Raw genomic sequence first — 13,991 nt, forward strand, 5'->3', positions numbered from 1 at the left:
AGGTGGCACAAATAATTTTAATACCAAAGCCAGGCAAACCGGTGGAACTGCCTACTTCGTACAGACCGATCAGTCTGCTGTCTATTTGTGCCAAACTCTGCGAGCAAATAATTAGCAGTAGAATAAAACCTATACTTCAGGAAAGAAAGGTGATCCCAGATCACCACTTCGGCTTCAGAGAGCAGCACTCCACCATAGAGCAGGTAAATAGGCTGGTCGCTGATGTCAGGAGAGCGTTTGAAAAAAAGCACCATTACTCAGCTGTGTTCCTGGACGTGGCTCAGGCCTTTGATAAGGTCTGGCAGGCGGGGCTGGTGCACAAAATCAAACTGAGCCTACCTACCGGCCACTATAAACTGCTCAAATCCTACCTGGAAAACCGAGCATTTCAAGTCAAAGTCACAATGAAGTAACTGACCTCTATGAGATCCGTGCTGGTGTCCCACATGGAAGTGTTCTCGGCCCGATCTTGTACTCCCTGTACACGGCTGATATCCCGACCTCACACGCAATAACTACCGCTACATACGCAGACGACACTGCGCTTATCAATTCCGACCCAAATCCGGAAATAGCCTCGATCAGACTACAGAGACATCTGTCTGTCGTAGAGAAGTGGTTTAAACAATGGAGAATAAAAGTAAACGAGACAAAATCTACGCACATCACGTTTACTCTTTGTAGAGATTCACGTCCCAGTGTTCTGATTAACGGTTTTGCTATACCACAAGCAGACTCGGTCAAGTACTTGGGCCTGCATCTGGATCGTCGCCTCACCTGGAGGACACACATTTGGAGCAAGAGAAAGCAACTGGACCAAAAACTCAGACAGATGTACTGGTTACTGGGCAGAGGCTCAGCTCTATCGTTGGAAAACGGACTTCTCCTATATAGTCTGCTGAAACCTATATGGACTTACGGAATTCAGCTCTGGGGAGCTGCTTCTAGAACCAATATCGACATAATCGAGAGATTCCAGTCAAAGGTCTTACGCAGATTGGTCAATGCCCCGTGGTTCGTGACCAACGAGGCTATTAGAAATGATTTGAAACTCCCTACAGTCCACGAGGAGATACAGAAACTCTCAGCTAAATACAAGGACCGCTTAGGACTCCACCCCAACGCCCTGGCAGCAAAAATTAGTCGTGTCTCTTATGAAGGCACAAGACTGAAAAAGCACATGTACATATGAACGCGCAACATAATCACATAATCACTAAAATATCCATAGAAATTTATTGTAAACCATAATTAAAGGTACACTAAAATAATTGAATGTAACTCCAATAAGAGCTAGCTTCAAAGGAAACTAGCTCACACACGCTCCCATGTACACATTATAAAAATTTACTCATTGTCTCCATCTAGACAGATTGTAAATTTAAGAGGAAAATAAAAAAAATATATATATATCTTCATCCTATCACATCACACTATTATTATCGCTCCTCACTCTCTCCATTAATTCATATCTCATGTCTGGCTGCCTGTTGGCTGACATGATTGAGCTAACCTGTTTAGCTTAAACTGCGCTAAAAAGCTCTCAAGTAGGGCTAATCTTATTGTACATTACTAAAATCAATTCGATTTGTTTGTTCTCATTCTAAGAAACATTTTAAAAGAAATGTAATTGCCTTTGTGTAACACATCGTGCCAGATGAGGCTTATCCCGAGGCCTAATAAACAATCTATACAATCTATACAATCTATACAATCTTAGGGTAAAAATTTGAATTTTGCGCGGGTGAAAATTCAAAAATTCTTAGGGTGAAATTTTTCATTTTGCGTGGGTAAAAATTTGAATTTTACGTGAGTGAAAATTTGAAAATTTTCAGGGTAAAAATTAGAATTTTGTCAGGGTAAAAATTTGAAAATTTTCAGGGAAGCACACAGTGCTTTTAACCCGTTTCGGGTCAAACGGACGAAATTTTAATTATTTTTTCATTCGCTGTAAACTCTGTGAAAAAATTATGTGAGAAATGTCAGAATAGTCATAACCGACGTAAAACTTTATGAACTTTTCGAATCTGGCATCAGAATTGTCAAAAAAGTTGATGTGTAAAAATTATGAACAATTAAACAATAAAAAACACAATTTTTTTGAAAAAAAATTTGATTTGATCCGAATTTTCGAGTCGAAACAGACTTGCTCTATAGGTCTTACACGTTTTTTTTGCGTCCATGGGGTATAGACTTAAAAGTCCAATAGTTACGATCTCGAAATTTAACATGGCGGACACGAAAATGGCGCTTCGTAGAAAAAAACCGTATATGAACGTAGTCAATTTTTTTATATATTAACCAAGCGCCTAGGAAAAAAACTTTATAGAGAAAATGTTGAATTTCGATATCGTAACTATTGGACTTTTAAGTTTACACCACATGGACGCAAAAAAAACGTGTTAGACCTGTAGAGCAAGTCTGTTTCGACTAGAAAATTCGGATCAAATCAAATTTTTTTTCAAAAAAATCGTGTTTTTTATTGTTTAATTGTTCATAATTTTCACACATCAACTTTTTTGACAATTCTGATGCCGGATTCGAAAAGTTCATAAAGTTTTACGTCGGTTATGACTATTCTCACATTTCTCACATAATTTTTTCACAGAGTTTACAGCGAATGAAAAAATAATTAAAATTTCGTCCATTTGGCCCGAAACGGGTTAAATATTGTACGGTAATCGTGGCATGGGGACCTTTTCGACCTAGCTATTACCAACCGTGCCAAGACGTATTACTTATGCCACTTGCATTGTAACGTACTGTTTTCTAGACTCATCGGCATACATATTTTTTCGTAATGTTATGATTTTCCAATTACTCGGTTATTAAAGTGAACTAAAAATTACGTCATATTTTTTGCCGGACAAAAACTGAGAAAGCAATTCAAATTATTAAATGAAAAAAAAACTATTGAAAAAATATAAAGTAAATCGTAACTAAATTTGTACTTATGAACGAGTAAATGCTGTTCATATACGAGTCGAAAATAACGATGCTCTTACGTGATCATGTATGCGTGAAAAGTCTGGGGATCAAGAAAGATAAGAAGCTTGCTGATAGTATATAAATACGGGAGGTAGTTTGAAAATCTTAAAAGCCGATGAATAAGCTCGTGCAGCACGAGGTAAATAACACCAGCACAAAAGTACGCGTTAGTTGAACTACGAAGCTCTCACTGTAGAGGCTGAAATTTCAACGTAAAAATTTTTGTATATTTAAAAGACGAATCAAATTTGGCGAAGGTTGACTCTGAAATTTTTTGTTTAACAAATAAAATGTTTAGAGTCGATTTTATTTTATTAGTATAAAATGTAACGATATGAGTAATATAATTCGGTTTTTCCGTATGTTATTAAAACATCAAAAACTAATTTTGAACTCATTAGAAGAGTGGAAATTGAAGTTGTGGCTCGAGCACATAGCAGATAGAAACAGACTGAAAAAATTAAAAGTAATCGTGTAGCATTTTATCACTGAACAAAATAAACTTATTGCTTATGCGACTTTGTGCGCATATCCGTTCATATCTATATAGCTTTAAATATTAATAAATGTATATGTGGCCATAATAGCCGAGGCCAAATAAAATACGACTTTCCCATAACGCACTCGGACATACTGGAATATCCTTCATTATTTACGCTCATGGCATTTACTTCCCCAAAGGCGTTGGTTGCAGCAGCAGCAACGACGGCTTATTGAAAGTCATCTCCCTCTCGGCATGTACCCAGCCACACATACAGCCGAGTAAAAATATATAAAAATACACACAGAAGCACAAGTTAATCAAAAGTGACTGCATCTTTGCCCTTTTGTAGAGGGCCAGTAGCGTGCATAATGCTTGCCTACGAGTATTATAGATTATTCCCTCTTTTCCTCGCTCTCCCGTTTCCGTTTTCTTTTTCTCCTCTTTTTTTTTTTACCAGTACCACCTGACAGCACAGCTCGCGCGCGCGCCTCTACTCGATGAGAAGACATCGCTCCAGTAGCTTTTATCTTTAATGGCTCTGTTCCGAGCTTCTCTCTCTCCCTATAGCTATGCCACGCGCGCCGTGCACTGCTATTACAATACCTATATCGTTTATTTAACATCTCGCGAACAAAATGAGCAAAGCTGTAAAACTACGTAGCAGCGGCGGCTATATGTGCGCATATAATTAGAGAGACCGCGCTCGCAACAGCATGAGCGTATAACGCCTATATTTGAAGACCAAATAATTTGCACTCGATTATTACCGACGAGAGAGAGAGAGAACTGCTACCATTACACGCCAAGTGCGTGTATATACTTACACGTTTTCGCAATTGTCTGTATGTTTGTTGTGCGCCGAAGTTGCGTCTGCCGTTGATCCAGCTTACGGACTTCTCTCTTGTGTGTGCATGAAGTACGTGCACACACGTGAAACAACAACTTAAGCGCACCGGCACGTGTAACAATTACATCGCCGCGTCTCTGTGTGTACACGGAGATGGAAGTCGAAGAAAGCTTAGGCATTATGATATATAAGCATTTTAGGTGCGCCCAACAATACGGCGCGTTTACTCGTGCATGTATTTGCGTCTTTGGCGCATAATTGTACGTGCGAGACGTATAGAGTACTCAAACTAAAAGTCATTCAATATTGGCGATCGCGTATTGCAGATGCTTATCTAACTTTTAGATTACGATATCAGCGTACTGTAATGCAATTTATTATAATATAATACGAGCTAAGCTCACGAGAATTTAATATTTTACATTTATAGCAGTCCTGCCAGGAGCAAAATTAGGACGAAATTTATTTATAAACAGATTGATATACGCCTAAAGTGATTTTTGTAATGCACGAGACTTGGAAATATTCCGCTGACATTTGAATTATTAATTTTGATACAATGATCGATATTAAATAAAAAAACTTTTAATTACCTGGAAGGAAATCGTCGAAGCGTACTTGAGCTTTTTGCCACAAAGCTGCAGATTTAATTTCCTGCAATTACACTTGGTATTAAAATATTCTCATATTTGTTCGTTGTATGCACGTGTGTGGTCTCGTATTAGCCTACTTACGAAATATTATTAACTCATCAGAGATGAGTGCAGCAGACTTTTTTCATAATTTTTCCGCATTTTCGTATACTAATGTCCTCCATTGTAAATATAATTAATTCAATTTCTGGACAATTTCAACACGCGCAGATTTTTTTCCCAGGTGCGCTCGCGTACGCCACGGCATGAAATTGGTATTCCATTCGAAACACACACACATACACACACAGAGGTATGCGAGAGCACGCGGTAAGTGCGCGCGTGAGGAAGAGGAAAAATCAGCACAACTGAATTCCCTCGAGTTTTTAAGCGTTAAATTTTTTGTTTATAAATATGTATGTAGGAGTGTCTGAGCTCTGATTAAATAGCGATGTCGGCTCTGTGTGCGTTTGTACGACTGTTTAATACGCATAATAATATATGTATATGCGAATATTTAAATGCACATATATGCGTCCAGCTAATTATTTCGCGGATTCGTTCTAATAAATGAGTTGAATTTCAGCGAGAGATGCTCATCGTCGGCAGGCGCCTCGATTGCTCGGGCACAATTTTTCACGCAAAAACGTATTCAATTTTGTGTTTTATATATTTAATTAAAGGGTGATATTTTCGGAGAAAAAATTGGCAACGGAGCTTGAATTTGTGAAAAGTCGATTGATCGTCCTAGTTTTAAGAAATAACAATTACACATTTTGATCTAAAATTACACAACTAATTCGATTTAGTACACGAAAATGTACGAAGAAAATCCCGACGTTTATCTGTAAAATGCCACATCGTTAAAGAGCTCATATTAGGACATATTGCTTCCCGACACTTACTCTACAGCATTGATTTTCTCTTTAACTAAACGTGGCTGCTTGGGAGCTCGAGAGAGTTCGGTAGAAGCCTTGGTTAACTGGAAGAGCCTGTCATGCACGTGCACGCCTCGCCACGTCGTTCTTTGAGCACTCCGAACTACTGGTCAGGATTATGTCAGAATGATGCGATCGCAAAAGGGCGCAGTGCGTGTTTATCCGATGCCTCCTCTCAAGCATACGTCGAAAAGCATCCTTTCAGACATCGACAGGGCTATTAATTTGCAAGCTGGCCAGCAGCGATCAAAATTAGGAGTCAAGTTGATTAGCGACAGAGAGTTAATTAAAGTTAAAGAGAATACCCGAGAAGTAATAGGTAGCGTAGAGTCATGTGGCTATAATCAGTACTAAGGGGTCACTCGCATAGCACAATGCCATCTCTATAAGTGCTGTGAGAAAGTAAAAGCTCACGTGGCTTGCTCAAAGACGTTTTGTGACTCAACCTAAAGTGAAGATATTTAGAAATAGATACAGTGGCAGCTTATACGCTTCATCGTGAGATTCGATACATATGGTTCGTACTTTAAAATAAAATCAGCAAGTTTCTCTCAGCCTTTGAAGATACTCAGTGTAGCCATCATTTTCGAAGGGTCTATTCAGAAGAAAATTCGTACTCGAAATCCTAGAGCTTTTTGAGTTTCGGGTACGAAAACCATAATTTTCAATAGATCTCTGGGGTTATTTGGAGCTTTGCATACGAAAATAAAAAATTTCGTGTAAATGAATTTTTCCCTGAATAGCCAACCCCATCATTTTATACTTAAATTGTTTTTAAGTTTGAGATAAATCTAATTGAGATCGGTCCTTCATGAGAAAACTGCGAAATGCTCCCTTTTGTAACCGGACTTCGAGATAGTTTTTACTCACTTCGAATACTGTATTTTTACTTAAATCTTTCACCACTAGATGGTAAGAACCTTTACATGTAAATCCGTAAGTGAAAAAGTCAGAATAATTGTAGAAATCAAACCATGATTTTATGACTAATATAATTTAGGAAAATTGAGATTATTGAGATCTAAAGAACTTACATATAGCTTAATCTCAAACAAATTTTTTAAATGACTACCATTATTGGTAACATATGCGTGATAGTTAAATTTATTTCTAAGCACAAGTATAAACGTTAACCTTATCAAAATCAAATTAACAAATCTATTTTAATTTACGCTTTACATTTGAAATGTAGAAAATTTAAAATAACTACTCAAAAAATGTGTGTTAAATGATAATTTGCACAAAGTTTTTAAGTCAAAAAATGGTAAAAAAGCATGTAGAATCATATGCCATAAAAAAACGTTACACTTTTGGTTAGTGTGTGTCAAGTTCTAATGGTCTTTTTATGTCCAAGAAATTTTTACGTCGGCCAAAAACTAGTGATAAAATGTTCAGCATTTCTATCAGGAATTTTATCTACAGCTTTGACTGAGCTCAATGGAAGCTTTAGTAAAGTAGTTTCAAGTAAAATATTTCTTTTAATTGATTCAAATGTGATTACATTACTTTAGGAATATGATTAATAACTTATTTTCAATTAACTACTATAATTCACAAACAATTTTTGAAGAAGTTAAATTTATGAAGAAAAAATACTTTTCTAAATAACTCAAACTTTATAATGACAGCATTAGGCATAAACAGCCTCGGTTGTAAGTAAGCTCTTTATATCAACGAATTGTCGATTACTTGCATCAGACTCTTATCAATCGGAATAATATTAATTTTCCGAAATGAAAAATGATCAGAAAAGTATGATGAAATTTATTATCTTTGTTCACGTTCCATACATTATGACACTTGGCTCGTGACAGCGCCGCGTACATAACAAGGTGTAAAAGGGAAGTAACGAGATATACGGGAAAGATTAATCGAACTAAATCCTGAATAATTATTACGATTTAGGGTGTAGGTCGCGCGCTTGATTGCAACTTACACGATGAGACACGCACGGCTGTGCCAGTGTCGAACACACAGATACACACACACATTCACCCACATGCACGTGCACACACATGCAATAAAGGAAATAGAGAGTTCGATATACCCGTGTCCCCTTTCTCTTCTCTCGCTCGGATTCTATCAGGCACTTTTCGCGTGTGTGCAACATACGACCACCAGTTGCACCGATATGCACATACATTCGTGCACTGCTTTACCCGGACAAGTTCATGTCACTGCAGCAGAGAACGATTTGGCTATTTTTTTCGAGACCCCCGCAATAAATTACCGCTCATTGGCCTCGAGATCGTGTGACAGTGACTAGATTTTTTGAACATTGCTTACCCTCCATGTTATTGGATCAATTGCCTTATCGTTGCAATAACTCGCATGAATTGGCAAAGTTTGAAAATGCGTTTACTCGGGAGTGTAGAAATAAAAGAAGGAAATCGCCAAGTCGAGCGTTTTAAGATTTAGGAGGCGATTACGCAGGGCAAAAGCATGTGTATTATACATTTACGTCACTCGTTGATAGGACATTGGTCTCTGTTACAAGAAGCACAATCGAAAGATCAAGCCTCGTATTGTATGTCCGCTTCTGTTATTCGCGGCGCGGAGAATATATAGTCACGCCATATCCGGAAACAACGTAGAAAGTTTTCTCTTTCTCTCTATGGGTAAACCTCACCCTTATAACTGGCTACAAGGTTTTGGCCTTGTGTATATGCACGTACATACGTATCAACGATATGTACATGTGCGTATATGTGTGCGTGTACATATAACTAACCTTCAAGAGACTTATTGAGAATTTATCGTACTTGTGAACGGAATTTCATGTTTATACTCTTTCTATCTTCACTTATTTCTTCATCTCTTATTTTTATATTCTTTATATGTTGTAAGCTAAAAAAGTATATATTTGTCACATCGATTTTTCATGCTGCATGCGTTTCGTATAAATTTGTTTTGCGTAGCTAATAATTTTTTGTTAATTAAAATGTACAAACGTTATAATTTTTACTCGCTTACATTAATTATAAATTTTCACATAATTCGACAAGAGACACTCATGATTTTTTTACATTTTTCCACTTAAATTGTGTACGCATTTTCGTATAAAATTCAGAGAATCGATCAATGAATCGAATAATATCATTTGATATCAATTCTTTTGCTCACTAGAAGACAAGAATAGGAGTACGTTATACTATTTGTTATACTTGAATATTTTATATTTGAAGTTATAAAATATGTTACATTTCACGGACATTCTATGAATAATTTAAAAATGATTTACACTCTTTAACATTTTCAGTTGAAAATCTCGAGGAACTCAAAACACAATATGAAACCCATCAAAAGTCGTTAATCAAAGTATATTTATAAGATGTTAAAAGAATCTCACACGGCCAAGTCGTTTGAAAACTTTATTTAGAATTTTCGCTCCTTTGAGAAGCCAAAGGCAATCGAAAAGTTTCCCCCACTACGGGCAACTTTATTCCGTGATTTAGTAATAAGAGTACAAGAGTAAGAGAAATGTTTTAAGCGAGCTCGAGAATCGAACTTCTGAAATTGTTCTAGCCGGAGAGCTACGGCTCGCAAGTGCCAGTTTGCCTCAAAGCAAAACGAGTTAACAAAATTCCTGCACAAAACACAATGACTTCGTCTTGATAACTTACGGTCGTAATCGTTACAATGCAAAATTAGCTAATCCTATAAAAAATATAACTTTAGAGAATTCCGAAATTTTCGTAATTAAAAATTTTCACTTGAATACAAGTATTTTTTTTTTATTCGTCCATTCGACTCGCTCGCGCGCCGTAAATATTTTACAACTCTGCGCGCACTATCAATCGAATTTTGCGAAATTACGCACACGATGAGTAGGTATATAGAAAAAAACATTACGATAGATAGAGAAATTGCTAAGTGCATGAAAATCTCTTCTTTTATTTTACAGCCGTGCGTTTGCGGGGGATTGTGCATTTTTTTACGCGAAGCGTGAAATCACTTTTTGGTTCTTTCTCATTGCACCACGCTTCGTTGCACAGTTTGCCTCTTTACACATTTCAGTTGGCGAGTTATATGGAAAGTTTTTATTTCTACCTTTTTCTCTGCCGCTCGCTCGTTCTCTCGTGTTAACGTTTTCGCCCCCTTCCCCACCCTCCAAACTACTCGCTTCTTCTCGAAATAATCTAACTTCATTTATCGGATGAAAATAACTCACTTCGGTTTTTTGGGTGCGAGCGAAAGAGAGAGGAAGAGAGAGAGAGAGAGAGAGAAAAAGGTAAATCTCCGTTATAATTTAGCGACAGGCAGATTAAATAACCGAAATAAAAATCTGAGTAGCAGCACACTCTCGATCATGCAGCGCGCGCCAACAAGTACTCACGCGTAAACGCAAAATTCAAGCAATCCTCGAGGTTAATTTTCAAGCGAGGATCATTTTAGATCTAAGTTCTCGACCTTTCATCAGGCCATCTGCGCAGCTGTAGTGCACCAAGCTAAGGCTAAACCATCGTAATACTGTACTTGCAGGCGCGTTTATTGCGGACCTAATAGCCCTCTCATTCGCGATCGTATAACGGATTTGAGGGAGAAAGAGAGGCAGAGAATACGAGAGCTCGTACGAGAGCCATTGAAGTTGCTAGGTTCCTGCAACGAGTGAGAGAGCCAGCGAGCGAGCTAGCGAGCCAAGTGAAAGGGAGTACCGTGGGGTGGAATTTTCACTGTCGTGAATCGTGAGTGTATTACACGTGTATAACACAGTCATTGAAAAAAGTGAAAATACTCTCCCGAGTATTAAAGAAACTTTCAGATGCTAAATTCTCAATAAAATCGTCGCCGATGAATTTCATAATGAAATTGACCGAGCGTAAAACGAGCTTCACATTATTGACTATGTCAACAACACGAGTACGTTGGATATCGATCATTCCCCGGCAATCGTAATAATTCTCAAATTATTTGAATCAATCGATTGTGAGTGTGTATAACATAAAAATAGCATGCCCGAGCACAATCAATCACCACTTCAAAGCAGAAGCTATACGACAGCGATATTATTATAGCTTGACGTAAAATTGCGTATCCGTATGTGTATAACCCGAGAGAGAAGTTAATCGGGTCAACTATAGTATCGAAACTGCTATTCATAAAATTTCGCCTATGCACGCTTGGCTCGTCCATCTCAGCGTTATCTTAACGACGCTTATATAGAGTTCACTTAAGAAACTTTAGCTCTGTATATATAATACGTAAGCGCGGCTCTATGTGAGCGAGGAGATGTTTGTGCGATGTATAGCGCAGAACTCGGTCCAAAATGTACTTGTTGTCGGGTGGCTTCGATGCATGCTTGAATTTGACTCTGGAAAAATAAACTTCAAAATGAAAAAGCATCCATCGCGTTAAGCAAAGGCGATCGCTTAAAATTTCATCAATAAGCTCTTATCGATGTATATGGTATCAATATTTTTAACTCATTTTGCTTTGAAGTTGAAGAAAAATATATATCGCGAGCGTTTTAAATAATATGCATGAGAGGCGAAGAGAATCGAGGCTATTAAAGGAAAAAATATTACCTAAGCTTTCTCTTTCTTGCTCTCTTTCTCCTTAACCTTTTAAAAACTTTTTATGCCCTTCACTTTAAACTTTTTCACCGTCTTTGCATTCCAAAGTATGTATCAGCTTTGAAGAACTCTATTCAAAAGTTTTTTTATTACTTTAAAAGATTTCTAAAAACAAAATATTTGTTAAATAAACTGATAAAATCATTGCATTGATGACCAGTATAATTGTGGAGTGTAATTTTCATTTTTATCGAAATATGACATGAAATATTGTTTTGAAAACATGACGTTTATATTTTTGTATCAATACATAACCTTTTTACTTTTGTGTTGAACGCAAGCCAAGACATGTAACTAGTGTGCGATCGAACAAATAAATTCCCCTTTTTACTCAGAAACAAAAAAGCTGATTTTCACAATGAGCTTTTGCAAGATGGATGCGAAGAACAGAAAAAGAGTAACGTTGCAGAGCTTAGAGTAACAGGCCACACCTTTGTAACAATATTTTGAACTTGATCATTCGTCTTACTTGAAATTTTGATGAAAATAATTTGTCATTTGTTACAACGCAGAATCAATTTCTTATTTGGATTTTTTATCCAGATATTATAGGGACCTAATTCAGTAGTAGAAATAGGAAAATAGTCAGCCCACGGGTGTGCTCATACGTACATTCAATCATCGCGAAGTGTTTTCTAATGCATGAACTTGAGTATACATTTTGGTGGTTTTTAGCAGGAGAAAAAATTTTAAAGAGTACTCTTCCGCAGAGAAAATGTGAATTACATAACTTTCATGTTGAAAGTCCCCTTCTTTCCAGTCGACGCTCTTTACTCAATTTATTTTTTCCGCCGGTACCCGTTTTTTTGTATACTAAGCTAACCTGTTCCTTTCGCAACTTTTTCTTTCTCACAGAGAAATTGTTTTCAAGCGACAAAGTAGGTCCGTGTGAACAATAACTTTAAAAAATTGTTCATCTCTCTTTTTTCAAGAGACAACAATTTAATTTCGACGACTGTTCGACAGGATAAAAATAAGAAACAATAATCTCAAGATTCATGACTTGAAAACTGATTTTAGAATCGGTAAAAAATGGTGCTAATATTTCCCTCGCTAGCATGTAATACTGGGAAATCATTGAAAAATCGGTAACTATTTTAAAATACCTTGGGGGCATTCGAACAATTCAAGGCGAGCTAGAGTAAATTCAATCGTTTTGCCTCGATGAATAATGCAAATAGAAGTCGCTGGTAATTTTGTGGATCAAAGTAACAGACTAGCAGCAACTAGCAACGGTGTTCCCGCTGCTCTGAATGTACCTTGCTGTCCTGCATTGCATTTGTCGGGTCTCTCTTGCAGTCTCTCGCTTTCTAACATCCATATTCTTGATTGCTTCTGACCACTCTTGTTTTACAGACTATATTATTTGCTTTTGATGGTATGTCTTGACGTTTAACATGTAAATATGTGCATTACAAAATATTTAACCGTAGCCAGATTTTTTAATTATTATCTAAAATTGATTACCAATGCAAACTTATCTCATTCTATCTAACGTAATTGTTCATTCGTGTAATATTTAAATATCTATAACCATCCACTTTAAATCTTATATAGACTGTTAAATAAAAATACTAAAAAATACAACCCAGAAAACGGTCGTGACTCCTTTGACAAGCAACGGGGCTTATACCATTTCACTAGACCTGCCACCACACCATTCCAGTACATAAAATCTAATTAGTTCAAGTTCTGGCAGCGAAGTTTTCACTCTTTTGTTTTGACTGACAGATGTTCTACAAACGGCTCGGTGGTTACGATGATCGAAAAGATATTCATCCTTATGACGATATTGTCCTGCAAAATACGAAAATAGACTCTATTCAAAAATCTACTAGACTGAGGACTAATTATTTCTTCAGCGAAGTACGAATCAATCTATCATAATATTAAAAAAACTTTCCCAAGAAGCATAATGATTAAAATTAAAAATAATCATATAATACAATCAAGCTACGACTCCTAATTCGCAGTTATATTTCCATTTAATCCCTCAGTAGAATAAGCGACCCTGAAAGTTATTTCTAAAAGTTATATTATTATTCGATAGATGGGTAGCAGATATCTTGCTCTTGCTTCATCACAGCTATTTACAATCAAATGGATACTTTGCGCATGCCATCATGGACATTGCGTTCAACTGCTTAGCTTGTCGCTTCCACACTACTCCCGCTATATACTGAGAAAAAAGATAGTGCTCAATTTAACTCTAGAGTAAAAACTAATTGTCAGGGATGGCATTAAGTTGAACTGACTCGAGAAATTACGTAAAATATACTCGACATTATCGGTAAGCATGAGTTGTCGGCACTGGTGTCAGATCGGATTTTAATCTTGCAACCGTATAACCGTACGGATGTTTACAAATATATATAGCAATTGTCGCATTACACATTGTGTAGAGCCATCAGTTATTGCTAATGGGAAAAAACGTGATTACACCGATGTAAAGACCATGCCTATGTCTGCTAGTGTACTATTGTTATAATTGATGCGTATGTTATACACTTATATAGGTGGCAGTCTTTA

This window comes from Trichogramma pretiosum, unplaced genomic scaffold, assembly GCF_000599845.2.
Source record: "Trichogramma pretiosum strain Unisexual culture from Peru unplaced genomic scaffold, Tpre_2.0 scaffold5, whole genome shotgun sequence".
Lineage (NCBI taxonomy): Eukaryota > Metazoa > Arthropoda > Insecta > Hymenoptera > Trichogrammatidae > Trichogramma > Trichogramma pretiosum.